The sequence below is a fragment of the Rana temporaria genome, chromosome 9, assembly GCF_905171775.1.
Source record: "Rana temporaria chromosome 9, aRanTem1.1, whole genome shotgun sequence".
In the NCBI taxonomy this organism is placed as follows: Eukaryota; Metazoa; Chordata; class Amphibia; order Anura; family Ranidae; genus Rana; species Rana temporaria.
The window spans coordinates 9,754,958-9,773,844 of NC_053497.1; the positions used below are offsets into that span (position 1 = coordinate 9,754,958).

The 18,887-nt window shown below is 40.3% G+C and overlaps 1 long non-coding RNA gene across 1 annotated transcript; it reads left to right on the forward strand.

Moving 5' to 3' along the window:
• The first annotated feature begins 3,178 nt into the window (after positions 1–3,178).
• Positions 3,179–17,502, forward strand: LOC120913065. Its single transcript, XR_005743479.1, has 3 exons — positions 3,179–3,287; positions 8,575–8,679; positions 15,848–17,502. It is a non-coding gene; the product is annotated as an uncharacterized LOC120913065 (long non-coding RNA).
• Positions 17,503–18,887: the final 1,385 nt, after the last annotated feature.

The following is an 18,887-nucleotide window of genomic DNA, read 5'->3' on the forward strand; positions in this document are numbered from 1 at the left end:
TTTAATAAAATTATATATACATATTTTTTTATACAGAAAAAAATTACAAAAGAAAATATTAAAATAATTATTTAGATATTTTAAATATATACAGTCAAAAAATAAAAATAAAATATACACTATGGGCCAGATTCAGTGAAGAAGTACGCCGTCGTATCTGCTGATACTCCGGCGTACTTTCAAATTTGCCGCGTCGTATCTTTATTTGTAATTCACAAACAAAGATACGACGGCATTTGACTAAGATCCGACAGGCGTACGGCTTCGGATCTTAGGATGCAATACTTCGGCGGCCGCTGGGTGGAGTTTGCGTCGTTTTCCTGCATCGGGTATTCAAATTAGCTTTTACGGCGATCCACGAAGGTACGCGCGTTCGTCGCATTCTCTTACGTCGTCGCTAGTCAGCTTTTCCCGTCGCAAACTTAGGACTGCTATTTCATGGCTTAAATTTAGACCAGCCATGTTAAAGTATGGCCGTCGTTCCTGCGTCGAATTTTAATTCTTTTTTTTTTTGCGTAAGACGTCCGGGAATACGAAAGGACTGAACGCACGTCGGCGTTCAAAAAAAACGTCGGGGCGCCGTAATTTTGCGCAAAGCACGGCGGGAAATTTCAAAACGGAGCATGAACAGTACATTTGGCGCGGGAACGCGCCTAATTTAAATGATACACGACCCATTTGAATTAGGCGGGCTTGCGCCGAACGGATTTACGCTACACCGCCGTAAGTTTACACGCAAGTGCTTGGTGAATCAGGCACTTGCGCTGAAAACTTGCGTCGGTGTAACGTAAAGGACATACGTTACGCCGCCGCAAAGATATGTGAATCTGGCCCACAGTGTATATATATATATATATTTATATTATTTTTTAGTATATAACAGTCTTTGCTGTGCACCCGGGCCCATTTCTCTGATAAGTGTGCAGTGGCAAACATTGGATATTATACATTAAATATATTATACATACAAATAAATTATAAAAAATATAAAAATAATTATGTAGAAATTTGTAATATATACAGTCAAAAAATTAAATAAATATTTTACATTTTTTTTACTGTATACATTTAAAATTTCTACATAATTGTTTTTATATTTTTTATAATTAATTACATTTATTTCTGTATTAAAAATAAATAAAAAGTAAAATATATGTATATATAACTGTATTTATTTATATATATATATATATATATATATATATATATATATATATATATATATATATATATATATGTATATATATATATATATATGTATATATATATATATATAAAATATATAAAAATGAAATAAAAAATAAGTAAATATAATTTATTTAAATATTTAATCTATATATATATATATATATATATATATATATATATATATATATATATATATATATATATATATATATATATATATATATATATATATATATATATATTAAATTAAATATTTAAATAAAATTATATTTACTTATTTTTTATTTCATTTTTACTTTTTAATACAGAAAAAAATATATAAAAGAACATATAAAAATAATTATGTAGTCAAAAAATATAAATATATACAGTCAAAAAATAAAAATAAATATACAGTATATACTGTATTTTTTTTCTATTATTTTTGAGTGTATAACAGTCTTTGCTGTGCACCCCGGGGCGCATTTTGCTGTTGCTCATATGGGCTTTTGCAATATCTTGTACAGCAGAGCTCAGACTGGGTGAAGGAGAAGGAGCGCAAGAGCCAACCAGTTGTGCTACGGTGCTCATGCACTAACAAATAGCGTGCTAATTGGAGGAGAGTGGCCAGACATGAGCGCATCACAGTGCTGCTTCTCCTTTCACTGTCCAGATGGAGTTTGGGGGCTCGTCCGGGATGACTATGGGCTCAAACTAAATAGGTTGAATCAGTTCATGTGATATGCAAGGAGCATGCTGATAGGAGGAGAGAGCAGCGTGACCAAGAGATGAGCTCATCACTGTGCTGCTTCTCCTTTCACTGTCCAGATATAGGTTGGGGGCTCGTCCAGGAGGACTTGGGCTCAAAGGGAGTAGGCTGAATCAGTTCATGTGAAGAGCAAGTAAGATGCTGATAGGAGGAGAGAGCTGAGTGACCCAAAACATGAACTCATCGCTGTGCTGTGACAGAGCTGTGTAAATCTGAGGACTGGATGGACAGAAATACAAATACTTTATGGCCCAGATTCTCAAAGGGCTTACGACGGCGCAACGCAATGTACGCCGTCATAAGTCCTAATCTGGGCCGTCGTATATATGCGACTGATTCTTAGAATCCGTTACGCATAGATATCCATTAGATCTGACAGGCGTACGGCTCTGTCGGATCTTAAATGCAATTTTTTTTTTTTTTGCCGCTAGGTGTCTTTTTCCCCGTCGAGTATGCAAATTAGCTAAATACGCAAATTCCCAAACGTACGCGCGGTCGACGCAGTGAAGTTACGACGTTTACGTTAGGCTTTTCCCGGCGTATAGTTGCCCCTGCTATATGAGGGGCAACCAATGTTAAGTATGGCCGTCGTTCCGGCGTCGAAATTTATAAAATGACGTCGTTTGCGTAAGTCGTCCGTGAATGGGGCTGGACGCCATTTACGTTCATGTCGAAACCAATGACGTCCTCGCAACGTCATTTGGAGCAATGCACCCTGGGATATTTTTCGGACGGCGCATGCGCAGTACGTTCGGCGCGGGAACGTGCTTAATTTAAATGCTCCACGCCCCCTACCCGGCTAATTTGAATTAGGCGGATTTGCGCCGGGTGATTTACGCTACGCCGCCGCAACTTTACAGGCAAGTGCTTTGTGAATAAAGCACTTGCCTGTAAAACTTGCGGCGACGTAACTCAAATGAGATACGTTACGCCCGCCGAGTTTTACGTCCATCTACGAGAATCTGGGCCTATGTATTTTATTGTTTGCCTGAAGTTCAGTGTAGAGAAAGGAACGCAGGTCTGTGTGCAAAGTGCAGGGACCCGAGATCATATATCTGCAGGGATATTCAACATGCAAATATTTAGCACTCTAATAACATTCACAACACATGGTGACTGTGCAAAAATAGAGTATTTTCCTCCCATGAGGATGTCCTAGTAGCAGATACACAGGATAATCATCTCTTGTTTGTTCCCAGTCCCTCCCACCGATATCTGACACCTGCCACCCCTAACTAGATCCCTGTCACCGCTCCGAGCCGCCGCACTGTCACTTGTACATTGCACTCAGCAAGGGCCGCTAATGCACAGAGACACCAACCTGGCACAATGGTCTGATTAATCGTGAGCGGTAAGGGCCGCAGGATTCCCCCCACAATGGGACAAGTATTTTTATCCCTGCGCAAAACTTACAACGATTTACATATCTAGAACAAGACGTGTAGATTGCTAGAGATGGTTGCACAGGCCAAAAAATAATATGGATTATATTTATATATACGTAATTTATACGTATTTTATTTTAGATATTACATATTTTTGATATTTATTTTAAATTGCGTATTTTATAAAAAAACATTTTATTTATATATATATATATATATATATATATATATATTTTATGTTAAATATTTTATGTTAAATATTATCAATATTATTATTATTATTATTATTATTACATACAATATATATATATATTATTTATATTATATGTAAATATATATTTTATATTTCTTTTTTTTCTGTTTAGTATATACTTTATGGGACAAGTATTTTTATCCCTGCGCACACTTACAATGATTTGCATATCGAGAACAAGACGTGTAGATTGCTAGAGATGGTTGCACAGGCCAAAAAAATAATATTTATTATATATACATATATATATGTATATATATATATATATATATATATATATATTTATATTTAATATATACGTATTTTATTTTAGATATTACATATTTTTTTATATTTATTTTAAATTGCGTATTTTATAAAAAAACATTTTATATATATTTTATATTTTTGGATTTAATATATATTTATTTATTTTTTTAACATATTTTTTATATATATTTATTTAAAAAATGTAATATGTTATATCTATTTTATATATTTAGATTTAATATGTTTTTTTTTATATTTTAATATATAATATATAATTATTTCATAAAATTATATTTAGTATTTTTTTTTTTTTTTTAGATACACAAAATATTTCATTTTTTTATATAAATATATTTATAATAATAAATATAGATATATTTCGTTTTTTTTATTTTACATATTTAAAACATATTTTATGTTTATTTTTTATATTTAATATATATTTTTATGTTAAATATTATCAATGTTATTATTATTATTATTTCATACAATTATATATTTGAGATTTAATAGATTTTTTATATTTATTCTATATATATATATATATATATATATATATATATATATATATATATATATATATATATATATATCTCATGAAATAAGAATAACATATATATATATATATATATATATATATATATATATATATATATATATATAGAATAAATATAAAATATATATTTTATATTTCTTTTTTTCTGTTTAGTATATATTTTATATTAGTTAATTTAATTAATATATCATTTTATTTTTTATATCTAATATATATTTTATATTTCAAATATAATTTTTTTAATAATAAATAATATTAATAATATTAATTAATATTATATACATTTATATATTTTATACTTATTTATTTTAATTATATATATATATATATATATATATATATATATATATATATATATATATATATATATATATATATATATATATATATATAATTAAAATAAATATTTATATTTGTTCTGTTTAGTATATATTTTATATTTATATTCATTAATATACTTATTATATAATTAAACATTTTTATATTTAATACGTATTTTATATGTTAAATATTATCATTAATTATTATTATTTGTATTATTATTATTATTATATACATTTACATATTTACGATTTAATATATATTTTATAGTTATTTTATATATTTTATTCTTAATTAATTTATCATATTTATATTTATATAAATATATATATAATATAAATATAAAATATACGCTAAACAGAAAAAAAATATAAAATGTATATATATATATATATATATATATATATATATAATATAAATATATTAAATATGATAAATTAATTAAGAATAAAATATATAAAATAACTATAAAATATATATATTGGAATGTGTTGTGAATGTTATTAGAGTGGTAAATATTTGCATGTTGAACATCCCTACAGATATATTATCTTGGGTCCATGCACTTTGCACACAGACCTGCGTTCCTTTCTCTACACAGATCCACATATTTTATATTTCTTTTTCTGTTTAGCGTATATTTTATATTTATATTAGTTAATATAATTAATATATCATTTTAGATGTTAAATATTATCATCATTACTATTAATAATATTATATACTCATATATTTTATTTTTATTATATATTTAATTAAAAAATTACATTTAATATTTATTTTGTTTAATATGCAGTTAATATTTATTTTATTTTAATATATTTATTTTTTAATATTTTACACATCCAAATATTTAATACGTAAATAAATATATAGCTTCTCAATGAAGTCGCTCCCTAAACCCATCCATTTTCTGGGCCCTGGCTCTTGCTTTGATGCACTCACTTCAATGAAAGAGGGAGGGAATACATTATGCATGGATGTGACATTTGCGGGCCCTTTGCTGAACATAGGATGCGTTCATCAATAGTCTGTCTCCGTTGGTAATCTTCTTTATTATCGTGTAATGAAATACGAGCGCCGGGCCGGTAGAAGTATACAGCGCGATCGTTGCCGCTTGCACCATAAAATATGCATCTGATGCGGTTTTATTTGGGACTTTTTTTGCTCCAATCCTGTCTGAAAATGGTATCAGCTAATGAAGACGTAGATTGGTAACGATAACCTGATTCATTATTGTTGAAGAAACATTTTACCGCAGGGGAAAATACGAAGTTACCCTGACGGTGGGGGTTCCCCTGCACTGCAAGGGTTAAATCCGCATATTTTGTCTAGGGTGTCGTTAATAAGCGGTCATACTTACCTTATCTCTTGCTGCTGATAGGTTCCTCTAATCCAAGCAACTGGTCTCCTAAAGCCGCTTCCCTTCAGCGCTCCGACATCATCATCAGGCTCATTAGTCCTGCATTGTAAGTGAGGATGCCCGGCCACATACCCGGAGCGCCGGAGGGAAGAGGAGAGCAATGGCTGCCAAGGGAGCGAAGGGTAAAGTAAGTGCTAGTTAATATTTAGGGCCTTATCCCTTGCAACCGGTATCTTGAAGCCGCTTCCCTTCAGCGCTCCGACATTTGCGGACATTCTGACATCATAATCAGCCTAATTAGTCCTGCAATTAGTGAGGATGCCCGGCCACATACCCGGAGTGCCGGAGGGAAGAGGAGAGCAATGGCTGCCAAGGGAGCGAAGGGTAAAGTAAGTGCTGCTTAATATTTAGGGCCTTATTCCTTGCAACGGGTATCTTAAAGCCGCTTCCCTTCAGTGCTCCAGCATTCTGATGTCTTCATCAGGTACAGTGCAGGAGCATCATGGGTAGAAGAGGGAAAAGGAGAGCAATAGCTTGCTATTGATAGGTTCCTGCTCTCCAAGTAACTGGTCTGCTGAAGCTGCTTCCCTTCAGCGCTCCGGCATTCTTACGTTATCATTAGGTACAAAGCAGGACCATCAGTTAGGATGCAAATGGCCTGTCCACAACCCGGAGCACTGGAGGGAAGAGGAAAGCAATGGTTGCTAAGGGAGCAAAGGGTAAAGTAACTGCTCCTTAAAATTTAGGGCCTTATCCCTTGCAACTGATCTCCTAAAGCCGCTTCCCTTCAGCGCTCCGGCATTCTGACATTATCATCAGGTACAATGCAGGGACATCACTGAGGATGCGAAGGGCCTGGCCACAATCCAAAATGCTAAAGGGAAGAAGAGAGCAACGGCTGCCAGGGGTAGCGATGGGTAAATATTTAATATGTAGAGCCTTATTTCTTGCTCCTGATAGGTTCCATCTCCCCAAGGTACTGGTCTCCAGAAGCCGCTTCCCTTCAGCACTCCGTTATTATGACATCATCGTCAGGTACAATGCAGGAATATCAATCCTGCATTGTAATTGGAGGAAGTTAAGGTCCCAGCTATAACCCGGAGCGCTGGAGGGACGAGGAGAGCAATGACAGCCAGGGGGAGCGAAGGGTAAAGTAACTGCTCTTTAACATTTAGGACCTTATCTCTTGCAACTGGTTCCTGCTTTCCAAGTTACTGGTCTCTTGAAGCCGCTTCCCTTCAGCACTCCGGAATTCTGACGTTATCATCAGGTACAATGCAGGGCCATCAGTGAGGATGCGAAAGGCCTGGCCACAACCCGGAGCGCCGAAGGGAAGAGTAGAGTCATGGCTACTGAGGGAGCGAAGGGTAAAGTAACTGCTTTTTAATATTTAGGGCCTTATCCCTTGCTACTGATAGGTTCCATCTCTCCAAGAAACTGGTCTCCTAAAGCCGCTTCCCTTCAGCACTCCAGCATTCTAACGTTATCATCAGGTACAAAGCATGACCATCAGTCCTGTATTGTAACGGAGGTCGCTAAGGGCACAGCCACAACCCGGAGTGCTGTAGGGAAGAGGAGAGCTCCTGCTTTCCAAGTAACTGGTCTTCAGAGCTCCAGCATTCTGACGTTATCATCAGGTAAAATGCAGGGCTATCAGTGAGGATGCGAAGAGTCTCTTGAAGCAGCTTCCCTTCAGCGCTCCGGCATTCTGACGTTATCAGGCACAATGCAGGGCCATCAGTGGAGAAGCGAAAGGCCTGCACACAACCCGGAGCACAGAAGGGAAGAGTAGAGTCATGGCTACTGAGGGAGCGAAGGGTAAAGTAACTGCTCTTTAATATTTAGGGCCTTATCCCTTGCTACTGATAGGTTCCTGCTCTCCAAGTAACTGGTGTCTTGAAGCAGCTTCCCTTCAGCGCTCCGGCATTCTGACGTTATCAGGCACAATGCAGGGCCATCAGTGGAGAAGCGAAAGGCCTGCACACAACCCGGAGCACAGAAGGGAAGAGTAGAGTCATGGCTACTGAGGGAGCGAAGGGTAAAGTAACTGCTCTTTAATATTTAGGGCCTTATCACTTGCTACTGATAGGTTCCCTCCTGAAGCCGCTTCCCTTCATCGCTCCGGCATTCTGGAGGGTAAAGTAACTGGGCCTTATCCCTTGCTCCTGGTGCTCCTGTGCGCTCACATGATCGGGAGTCCATCCTGTTGGCTCCTGATCATCACTAATAGCCGAGGGCGCATTGAGGGCGCTCTCGGCACAGAAACCTCAGCTGCATTAAAGCCCGCCCTCTTTCCCGCTGCACATATGCCCTACTTGGGCAACAAAGGGTTCAACTAAAAGTTGGGCGTTATTAAAAGGAAGTAGCAATTACGTACATACCTGTAACAAAAGATCTATTTATAGGTTTTCTTTGATTTTTTTATTATTATTATATGAGAATATTTATTGATGATTGGCCGGCTCGGGGGTGCGGTATCTTCATTATCTGTCTCATCGTATCCCTTCCCAGCTTGCAGTTATGTGGCGCAGAAGATCGGAGGCCTGTGTCGAAAAAAGGAAGAAGATGAAGCCCCGGTCCCGTTCTCCTGCCCAATAGCAGCAAAGCCAAAATCCAGTAAGTATTTTTGAGAAATAACTTTTTGGAGCTTCAGGTATTTGGCTTCAGGTGACTCGGAGTGGAGATGGGCCATCAACCAACCATCAACCATCTCCTTGGAGCTTCAGGTATTTGGCTTCAGGTGACTTGGAGTGGAGATGGGCCATCAACCAACCATCAACCATCTCCTTGGAGCTTCAGGTATTTGGCTTCAGGTGACTCGGGGTGCAGATGGGCCATCAACCAACCAACCATCAACCATCTCCTTGGAGCTTCAGGTATTTGGCTTCAGGTGACTTGGAGTGGAGATGGGCCATCAACCAACCAACCATCAACCATCTCCTTGGAGCTTCAGGTATTTGGCTTCAGGTGACTCGGAGTGCAGATGGGCCATCAACCAACCAACCATCAACCATCTCCTTGGAGCTTCAGGTATTTGGCTTCAGGTGACTCGGAGTGGAGATGGGCCATCAACCAACCAACCATCAACCATCTCCTTGGAGCTTCAGGTATTTGGCTTCAGGTGACTTGGAGTGGAGATGGGCCATCAACCAACCAACCATCAACCATCTCCTTGGAGCTTCAGGTATTTGGCTTCAGGTGACTTGGAGTGGAGATGGGCCATCAACCAACCAACCAACCATCAACCATCTCCTTGGAGCTTCAAGCTTCAAAGGGCTGTGGTCTGAATGAGGCCCGAGTGTGATTTCTGTCTGCTGTCTCTTACTTCTGCGTCTGCATGAGTCACTTCTGACAGATGATACCAACTCCAAGGGGATGGGGAGCTCCAGCACACAGCCTGTGATTGGCAGCCTTAGCTGTGCATGTTTCCCTATGAGACTGTGTAGAGCCGGGGTCTCTAAACTTTCTAAGCAGAGGGACACTTTACTGTTTCTTCAGCATTTGGGAGGAGACAGACTGTGGCCAGTGGGCATTAACAGTGCCCCATCTTTGGTTTTAATGGGTGGAAGAAGGCATCATTGTAGGTATCCATCGAATAGTACCATCCATGGTGTCAGTTGGAGAACTGGTGTCCCCTCATTGGTGTCAGTTGGTGGAATAGTTTCCCAAGGGCCAAATAAAGGCAAGCAAAGGGCCACATCCGACAGTTTGGAGACCACTGGTGTAGAGAGGATGGCAGTGCCGGGACAAGGTCATCTAGAGCCCGGGGAGGACATGCCAATTTGTGCCCAACCTCCTGAAGATGTATGACATTATCTGTCAGCAAAAATCCCCCACCCCATAACAAGTGACCCCCCCCCCCCCCCCAAAAAAACAATTCCCCCACCTAGCACAAATCTTCTACCGCTCAAATGTCCTCACCAAGCACAATTCCTCCACTCCATTACCCCCTCCATTTCAAATCCCCCCCAAAAAATATCCCCCCTCCTAGCACAAATCTACCCCTCAAATATCCTCTCCGAGCACAATTTCTATACCCCCCACTCCAAATCCCCCCAACACAAATTTCCCTTCCCCAATTCCACTTGCGAGCACAAATCCCTCCCCCCAAAGTTCCCCTCTGAGCACAAATACCCCCTAATAATCCCTTATAGCACAGATTCCCCCCCACCCACCCAAAACATGTCCCCTCCTTGAACAAATCCCTACCCTCTTCTACCATATCACCTTTTCCAGAACAATTCCCCCCTCCCAACACAAATCCTCCCCAAATCACCATCCCTAACACACCTCCCCGAATTTCCACTTCTAGAACTATTCTTACCTTCTGTTGCCCCCCCCCCCAGTTTCCTCCTCCCAACCCAAATCTCCCCAAATCACCACTCCTAGTACACCTCCCCGATTTTCCTCTCCTAGGACCATTCTTACCTTCAGCCGCCCCCCAAGTTTCCTCCTCCCAACACAATTCCCACCAAATCCAAACTCCTAGTACACCCCCTCAAATTTCCACTCCTAGAACCATTCTTATTTTCTGCCGCCCCCCAAGTTTCCTCCTCCCAACACAAATGCCACCAAATCCAAACTCCTAGTACACCTCCTCAAATTTCCACTCCTAGAACCATTCTAACCTTCAGCCGCCCCCCAAGTTTCCTCCTCCCAACACAAATCCCACCAAATCCAAACTCCTAGTACACCCCCTCAAATTTCCACTCCTAGAACCATTCTTATCTTCTGCCGCCCCCCAAGTTTCCTCCTTCCAACACAAATCCCACCAAATCCAAACTCCTAGTACACCCCCTCAAATTTCCACTCCTAGAACCATTCTTATCTTCTGCCGCCCCCCAAGTTTCCTCCTTCCAACACAAATCCCACCAAATCCAAACTCCTAGTACACCCCCTCAAATTTCCACTCCTAGAACCATTCTTACCTTCTGCCGCCCCCCAAGTTTCCTCCTTCCAACAAGAATCCCACCAAATCACCACTCCTAGTACACCTCCCAGAATAAATGTCCTCCTCCCAACACAAATCCCCTTTCACAGTCTCCTTGTGGTGCCCCCCCACCTTACATAACACCGCAGTGCCTATCCTGCCCACCCCTTGTCCCGGCCCTGGAGCACTATATCCATTCCTTCCACTCAGGTCTCGGATTACACTCAGCTCTCTGCTTGATGCTGTATAAGGGATTACAACCAATTTAATGGATACTTGTCATGCAAGTGTATACGGCACAGAATTCAGGTCTGAATCCCCAATTTTGCAAATGTACCCCCCGACCCCCCACCACTAACTACATCATGAGCCGTCCATTGATTTATCCCGACTTCAACTGAGCCAGCAGAAAAAAAGTCCAAAGTAAACAAAAATTCTAAAGTCTATTTTTTCTTCGGAGGATACTTTGTTATCTGTGTTTAACGTGTCAGTTGCAAACTTCTTATAATCATTTGTCAATGTCACGGAAAGAGTCTGCAGAGACGAGCGTGATGGAGCTCATTAATTTCCAAGGCCTTTCCTAGACGAGGGGATGGATCTAAGTATAGCAGGATTCCTATAACCTTGTTTTTTTTTATTTTTGGATTTATAACTGTTCTCTGAAGAGATCCTTATAGATGAGAATTATTTTACTAATTAATATTATTATACAGAATTATTATTATTTTTGGATTTAGTTCAGTTCTCTGAAGAGATCCCTACAGATGAGAATTATGGGCCAGATTCACAAAAGGGATACGACGGCGTTTCTCCTGATACGCCGGCGTATCTCTGTTTCTATCTATGCGGCTGATTCATAGAATCAGTTACGCATAGATATCCATAAGATTCGACAGGTGTAATTGTTTTACACTGTCGGATCTTAGGATGCAGTACCGCGGCCGCTGCTGGGGGGAGTTCGCGTCGTAAACCAGCGTCGGGTATGCAAATTAGGAGTTACGGCGGATCCCCGACGGATTTTCGCGTTCGCTACGTCGCCGCTAGTCTAGTTTCCCGTCGCAAAGTTAGTCGTCGTTTTAGGTGCCCTAACTTTAGTCAGCAAACGTATTGCTGTCTAAAGTATGGCCGTCGTTCCCCCCGTTGAAATTTAAAATTTAACGTCGTTTGCGTAACACGTCCGGGAATACGGAAGTACGCTAAGCGCGTTGCCGTTCGAAAAAATGACGTCACGGCGCGCAAAGCACGGCTGGAGTTAGGAAACGGAGCATGCGCAGTAGGTCCCGCGCGGGAGCGCGCCTAATTTAAATGGCACACGCCCATTTGAATTGGCCCGCCTTGCGCTGGAGGCCGCGGGCGTAGTTTTCATCGCAAGTGCTTTGTGAATCAGGCACTTGCGATGAAAACTTGCCGTGGTGTAACGTATCTACGATATGTTACGCCGCCGCGATTCTACGTGAATCTGGCCCTATTTTACTAATTATTATTATTATACAGAATTATTATTGCTATTATTATTATACAAAATTATTATTATTATACAGAATTATTATTATTATACAGAATTATTATTGCTATTATTATACAAAATGTGTATTATTATTATTATTATTATTATACAGAATTATTATTACTATTATTATTATTATTATTATTATTATTATTATTATTATACAGAATTATTATTATTATTATTATTATTATTATACAAAATTATTGATATTATTATTTTATACAGGAGTATTATTTTTTCTTATTATTATAATACAGGTTTATTATTTATTTATTTATTTATTTATTTTTGTTAGCTATGGAACTGATTACATTGCCAAAATAAAAAAAACTGCCATTAAATATTCAAAAAAAATCAAATCAAACATTTCAGCTCCGGAAGATTTTACCCCCTTCATAACCAGACCTTTTCTTTTTTTTTTTTTTTGCTTTTCAGTACTGCACTACTTTAACTGGCAATTGCGTGGTCATGTAACGCTGCACCCAAATAATACTCCCTTTGCAGGGAGAAGAAACAGAGATAATCATTCCCTGTGGCCATTTTCTCGCTTTTTTTTCTATCGGGTTGAGGTCACTTCCTGTGTGCCTCCTGTCCATTTTCCCGCAGTTTTTCCATCAGGTAAAGGTCACTTCCTGTGCACCTCCTGGGTGTTTTCCTGCTATTTCTACAGGTTGAGGTAACTTCCTGTGTGCATCCTGTGCATTTTCCTGCCTTTTTTCTATCAGGTTAAGGTCACTTCCTGTGTGCATCCTGTGCATTTTCCCGCCTTTTTTCTATCAGGTAAAGGTCACTTCCTGTGCACCTTCTGGGTGTTTTCCTGCTATTTCTACAGGTTGAGGTCACTTCCTGTGTGCATCCTGGGCATTTTCCTGCTTTTTTCCATCAGGTTGAGGTCACTTCCTGTGCGCCTCCTGGGTATTTTCCTGCTTTTTTCCATCAGGTTGAGGTCACTTCCTGTGCGCCTCCTGGGCATTTTCCTGCCTTTTTCCATCAGGTCTTCTGTGCAGGTGGGGGTTGGCGCACTGAGACGCCTTTGGTGCATGCTCAGTTGGCACGGATTTCCTCTTGCGGCAACGTGCCATTGGTGCATATGTAGTAAGCCCTGGCCCACATCTCATCGACATACATTCTGGAATCACTTGACAATACATAGTCAATCACATTTAGTGGATGGTCCGCAGCATTTACATGTGAAAGCATATATAGCACTTTAAGCAGCCATCTCCTTCCACCCAGGCACATGAGTACTTTCAAACTAGGAACATTAGTACTTTCCACATGGGGACATTAGTACTCACAGGGCAGAATTCTCTGTAGGCACCTTCTCCAAAAGGCTCACCTCTCCCTGGACCCTCCGGGAATACAGCCTCACTCAAAGGAACTCTTAGTTTAGCTTGGGAGGTCTTTTGCAACCCACCCTAGCCCCCATCTCCAATAAGGGTCAGGAAATCTACAGACAGCTCTCCTGGGTGCAGTTCTAGTCTTCCCAGACTCACCACATGGTTACATCTGTACTGATATGGGCTCCCATGCCCCAACTGACCCAGGGCTCCTCCCAACCTGGCTTATATGTTGGACTGCCTAATCCATGACATCACTGCAGGAGGGCTCTGACTAAAAGGTACCAAGCACCTCATGACACTTCTTTCTGTAACCGGACAGGCGGACACTATTCTGGAACAGAGCCACCATGTAGCAGAGTAGCAAACTGCACCTGCCTACTCAAGGAAAGGTCCAAGTTCTGGCTCCTGTAGCCCGTCTCCACTCCACCATCGGAGAGCAAAAACATACATACGCTCTTCTTGCCGTATTTACTTAAACCATCAGCAAAATGACTCTATACATAGTGGCCCGGATTCAGAGAGCAATTGCGCCTGCGTAACCATAGTTACGCAGCGCAATTGCTTACTTGCGCCGGCGTAACGAATGCTCCTGATTCAGGAACCTCGTTACGCCGACTGCAGCCTAAGATATGCGTGGCATAAGGCTCTTATGCCTGCATATCTTAGACTGCATTCTTGCGATGGCCGCTAGGTGGCGTTCCCGTTGTGCTCAGCGTATAGTATGCAAATTGCATACTAACGCCGATTCACAACTATACGCGAGCCCTGCGTACGCAGTTTACGTCATTTGCGTACGGCGGTTTTCGCATGAGGCTGCCCCTGCTATTAGCAGGGGCAGCCAATGTTACGTATACACGTCGTTCCCGCGTCACGAAATTTGAACTTTACGTAGTTTGCGTAAGTGTATCGTGAAGGGCTTGACGCCATTCACGTTCACTTTGAAGCAAATGACGTCCTTGCGACGTCATTTGCCGCAATGCACGTCGGGAAAGTTTCCCGACGGAGCATGCGCTCTACGATCGGCGCGGGAACGCGCCTAATTTAAATGATTCCCGCCCCCTACGGGATCATTTAAATTGAGCGCGCTTACGCCGGGCATTTTGCCGGAGCGCCCACGCAATTTACGGAGCTACTGCTCCGTGAATCGCGGGTAGCGCAGAAAATTTGCGGGGCGCAGGGCAAAAACGTTGCCCTGCGTCTCCGTAAAAACTGCTCAAAGGTACCTGAATCTACCCCAGTATCTTCACCCAAAACCACTTTTCTTTGATGTGTGTCACCAATCCTCCTGGCTTTTTAACAAGTCAGGAGTGGTGAAACACATCAAGAAAGTGTGATTTTCAGTGGGAGATACTATGTATGCAGTCATTTTGCTAATGGTTCAAATAAATATGGCGAGAAGAGCTCTTTTTACTTCTTTGTCTACCTCCCGTTTGACAGGCGGCTCCTGGCAATTTGTGGCCTCCTCAACACTTGAGTTAACCAGGATGCTGTTGCAGAGTGGTTGGGTGCAGCCCTATGCACTTAAATGGGTCATGGTTCCCAAACATGACAGGTGGTATCATTTTGGCCACTCTGCAACCACGGCAATGTGTTCCAATATGGCCAAAGGCCATCTTAACCTCTTGCCGGACATATAATGCCACAAAGAAAGTGGGTTTAATGCCCACATGCCGTATCTATGCGTCCTTGGGTGGCTGAGGTTTCTCTGCTAAGAGTACAATCACTGCACGCTCCCAGTACAGTGACCAAGCTGTCTCGGTCTCTAAAACTAATCGGAAGCTGGTAGGACCTAGTGATCCAACCGTTGTGTTACTGGCTGGGTGACTAGGTGAGAAAAAGGGAGACAAAACCTGAAAAAAAGAAAACAAATTCAGCCCTAAATCCAAGGACTGGTAACCTGAAATATATGATTTTTTTTGTTGGGTTAAGATATGTTTTAGGAAATTCTCCATGTAGTCCTAACAGTGATCTCCACTCAAACTGCTTTCTTTTATTTTCCAGATGGATCCCCCGAACAGATAACAACAGTGAATTCAGAAACCCAAAAACAAAATGTCTCCAAAGCAGCTCCACCAGCCAAGCAATGCCGATCCTGAGGGTAGTGGAACCCAGTCACTAAGGCTGGGCAAGAAGAACACTTTAACCTCCTAAATTTGCATCTATGCTCCTTAACCCCCATCATTTGTTCCAGTTTAGAACCCCTGGGTTCAGAAAATTCACTTTTTCTGTTGGTGACGTTACCTGTTGCTCCATTTTTAGAAGTTTAGGTTACCTTTTTCCGACCTTTTCAGCTTGAAATTCGGCAATGCTCCAAGAGACCGTCAATTAATCCCATGACACCTGTGAGATAATAATTCTTGCATTCAAGATATTTCAAAAACAAAATTTCCCCAAAGAAGATCCACCAGCCAAGCCATGCAGATCCTAAGGATAACTTTAGGTTACCGTTTCTGAACTTTCCAGCTTGAAATTTGGCAACGCTCCAAGAGACGTCAATTAGTCTTATGTCACCGGTGAGATAATAATCGTTGCCTTCAAGATATTTCAAGACCCTAAGGTAGTGGGACCAGTCACTGGGGCTGGGTAAGAAGAACACTTTAACCTTTTAAATTTGGAACCATGCTCCTCAATTGCCATCCTTTGCTCCAATTTAGAACCCAATGGCTTTGGAAACTTCCCTTTCTCTGCTGGTAATGGTACCTGTTGCTCCATTTTGAGAATTTTAGGTTACCTCTTCTGACCTTTTCCAGCTTGAAATTTGGCAAAGCTCCCAGAGACGTCAATTAATCCCATGTCACTGGTGAGATAATGATCATTGCCTTCAAGATATTTCAAGACCCGTGGGTAGTGGCTAGGTCACTAGGGCTGGGAAAGAACACTTGAACCTCCTGAATTTGGACTAATGCTCCTCAATCTCTGTTCTTTGTTCCAGGTTAGAACCAGATGGCTTCGGAAAATTCACTTTCTCTGTTGTTGATGGTACCTGTTGCTCCATTTTTAGAACTTTAGGTTACCTTTTGCAACTTTCAGTAATTCGGCAACACTTCCGGAGACATCAATTAATCTCATGTCACCAGTTAGTTCATGATCATTGCCTTCAAGATATTTCAAGACCTGAGGGTAATGGGCATTAGGGCTGAGAAAGAAGAAAACTTTAATCTCCTACATTTTGTAATCCTAAACCTCCGTCCTTTGTTTCAGGTTAACACCTGCTGGCTTCGGAAAATTCAATTTCTTCTGGTGACGGTATCTGTTGCTCCATTTATAGAACTTCAGGTTACCTTTTTCGACCTTTTGCAGCTTGAAATTCAGCAAAGCTCCCAGAGAAATCAAATAAGCCCCTGTTATCGGTGAGAAAAATGATCATTGCCTACAAAATATTTCAAGACCTGAGAGTAGTGGGACCGGGTCACTAGGTCTTGGGAAGAAGAAAACTTTAACCTCCTAAATTTTGTAATCCTCAACCTCCTTCCATTGTTCCAGGTTAAAACCTGCTGGCTTTGGAAAATGTAATTTTTCTGCTGGTGACGGTACCTGTTGCTCTATTTTACGAGCTTCAGGTTACCTTTTCTGACCTTTTCCAGCTTAAAAATTCAGCAACGCTCCCAGAGACGTCAAATAATCCCCTGTCACTGGTGAGAAAAATGATCATTGCCTACAAGATATTTCAAGACCTGGTGGTAGTGGGACCGGGTCACTAGGGTGAGGAAACAAGAACATTTTAACCTCCAGGTTAGAACCTGGTGGCTTCTGAAAATTAAATTTCTCTGTTAAAGAGGGGGTTCACCCTATAACAAAAAAATAAAATAAAGGCATACTGTAGCTCGCGCTACTATGCTTAATTTAATGCTAGAATGTTGTCATTGAGGGTGAACCACCGCTTTAAGGACAGTCCCTTTTGCTCCATTTTTAGAACTTTAGGTTACCTTTTCTGACCTTTCCAGCTTGAAATTCAGCAACACTCCCAGAGACGTCAATTAATCCCCTGTCACCGGTGAGACAATAATCATTGTGTTTAAGATATTTCAAGACTTGAGGGTAGTAGGACCAGGTCACTAGGGCTGGGTAGGAAGAACACTTTAACCTCCTAAATTTGGATCCACGCTCCTCAATCTCTGTCATTTATTCCAGTTTAGAACCAGGTGGCTTCGAAAAAATTCACTTTCTCTTGTTGGTTACGGTACCTGTTGCTCCATTTTTAGAACTTTAGGTTACCTTTTTCGACCTTTTCCAGCTTGAAATTCGGCAACGCTCCCGGAAACGTCAATTAATCCCCTGTCACCGGTGAGATAGTGATCGTTGCCTTCAAGATATTTCAAGACATTTTCTCTTTATAACAAGTTTGCCGAAATAGAAGAGAAGCTAGAATAAAGGACACGATTGTTATCTCACAGGTACTGATAATAGAAGCTTATAGAATTGGAGGTTTCACCGTACCCTGCAGTATATGTAAACCTATTTTTACTTTATAGCTTAAATTGTATACCGCACTTAAATGTCATAAAATACAATATCATTCTTACAAAAATTAAATGAGAAAGGAGAGAGCATGGAGGCAACTCTGAGGATTCGGCAACTAACTGGAAAAGACAAGTATTTTGTCAACACCGCCATTGAGGTTAATTGTGGGACACGGGCAGTACAGAGATGGATGACAGCCGCATCCAAAACCTCCTTCCCAGGAGGAAGATGTTGCTTGAAATTAACCTGTGCTGTTGACCTCAATGAAAAAGATCCTGTGTTTAATCACGGTCTTTAATAAAATAAATCAATCAGACCCTGACAGCTTCTGTTCTTTTCTTTTTTTTATTGTTATCTGGAAAACAATTAAACACATCCTCAACGCTGATGCTACAGACGAGGACATATTGTACTACTGTTGTTTTATGTGTTACAAGAATAGCGTAATAGATTTTTGTTCAGCGTATGGTGAGGCCAACTTAAAGCCCAACTCCATGCTAAATTTGTATTTGAAAAAAAAAAATCCAACAGTTCAGGTTGCAGGACTCACCCTAAATCCAGAGCTTTCCATAGCTGGTAA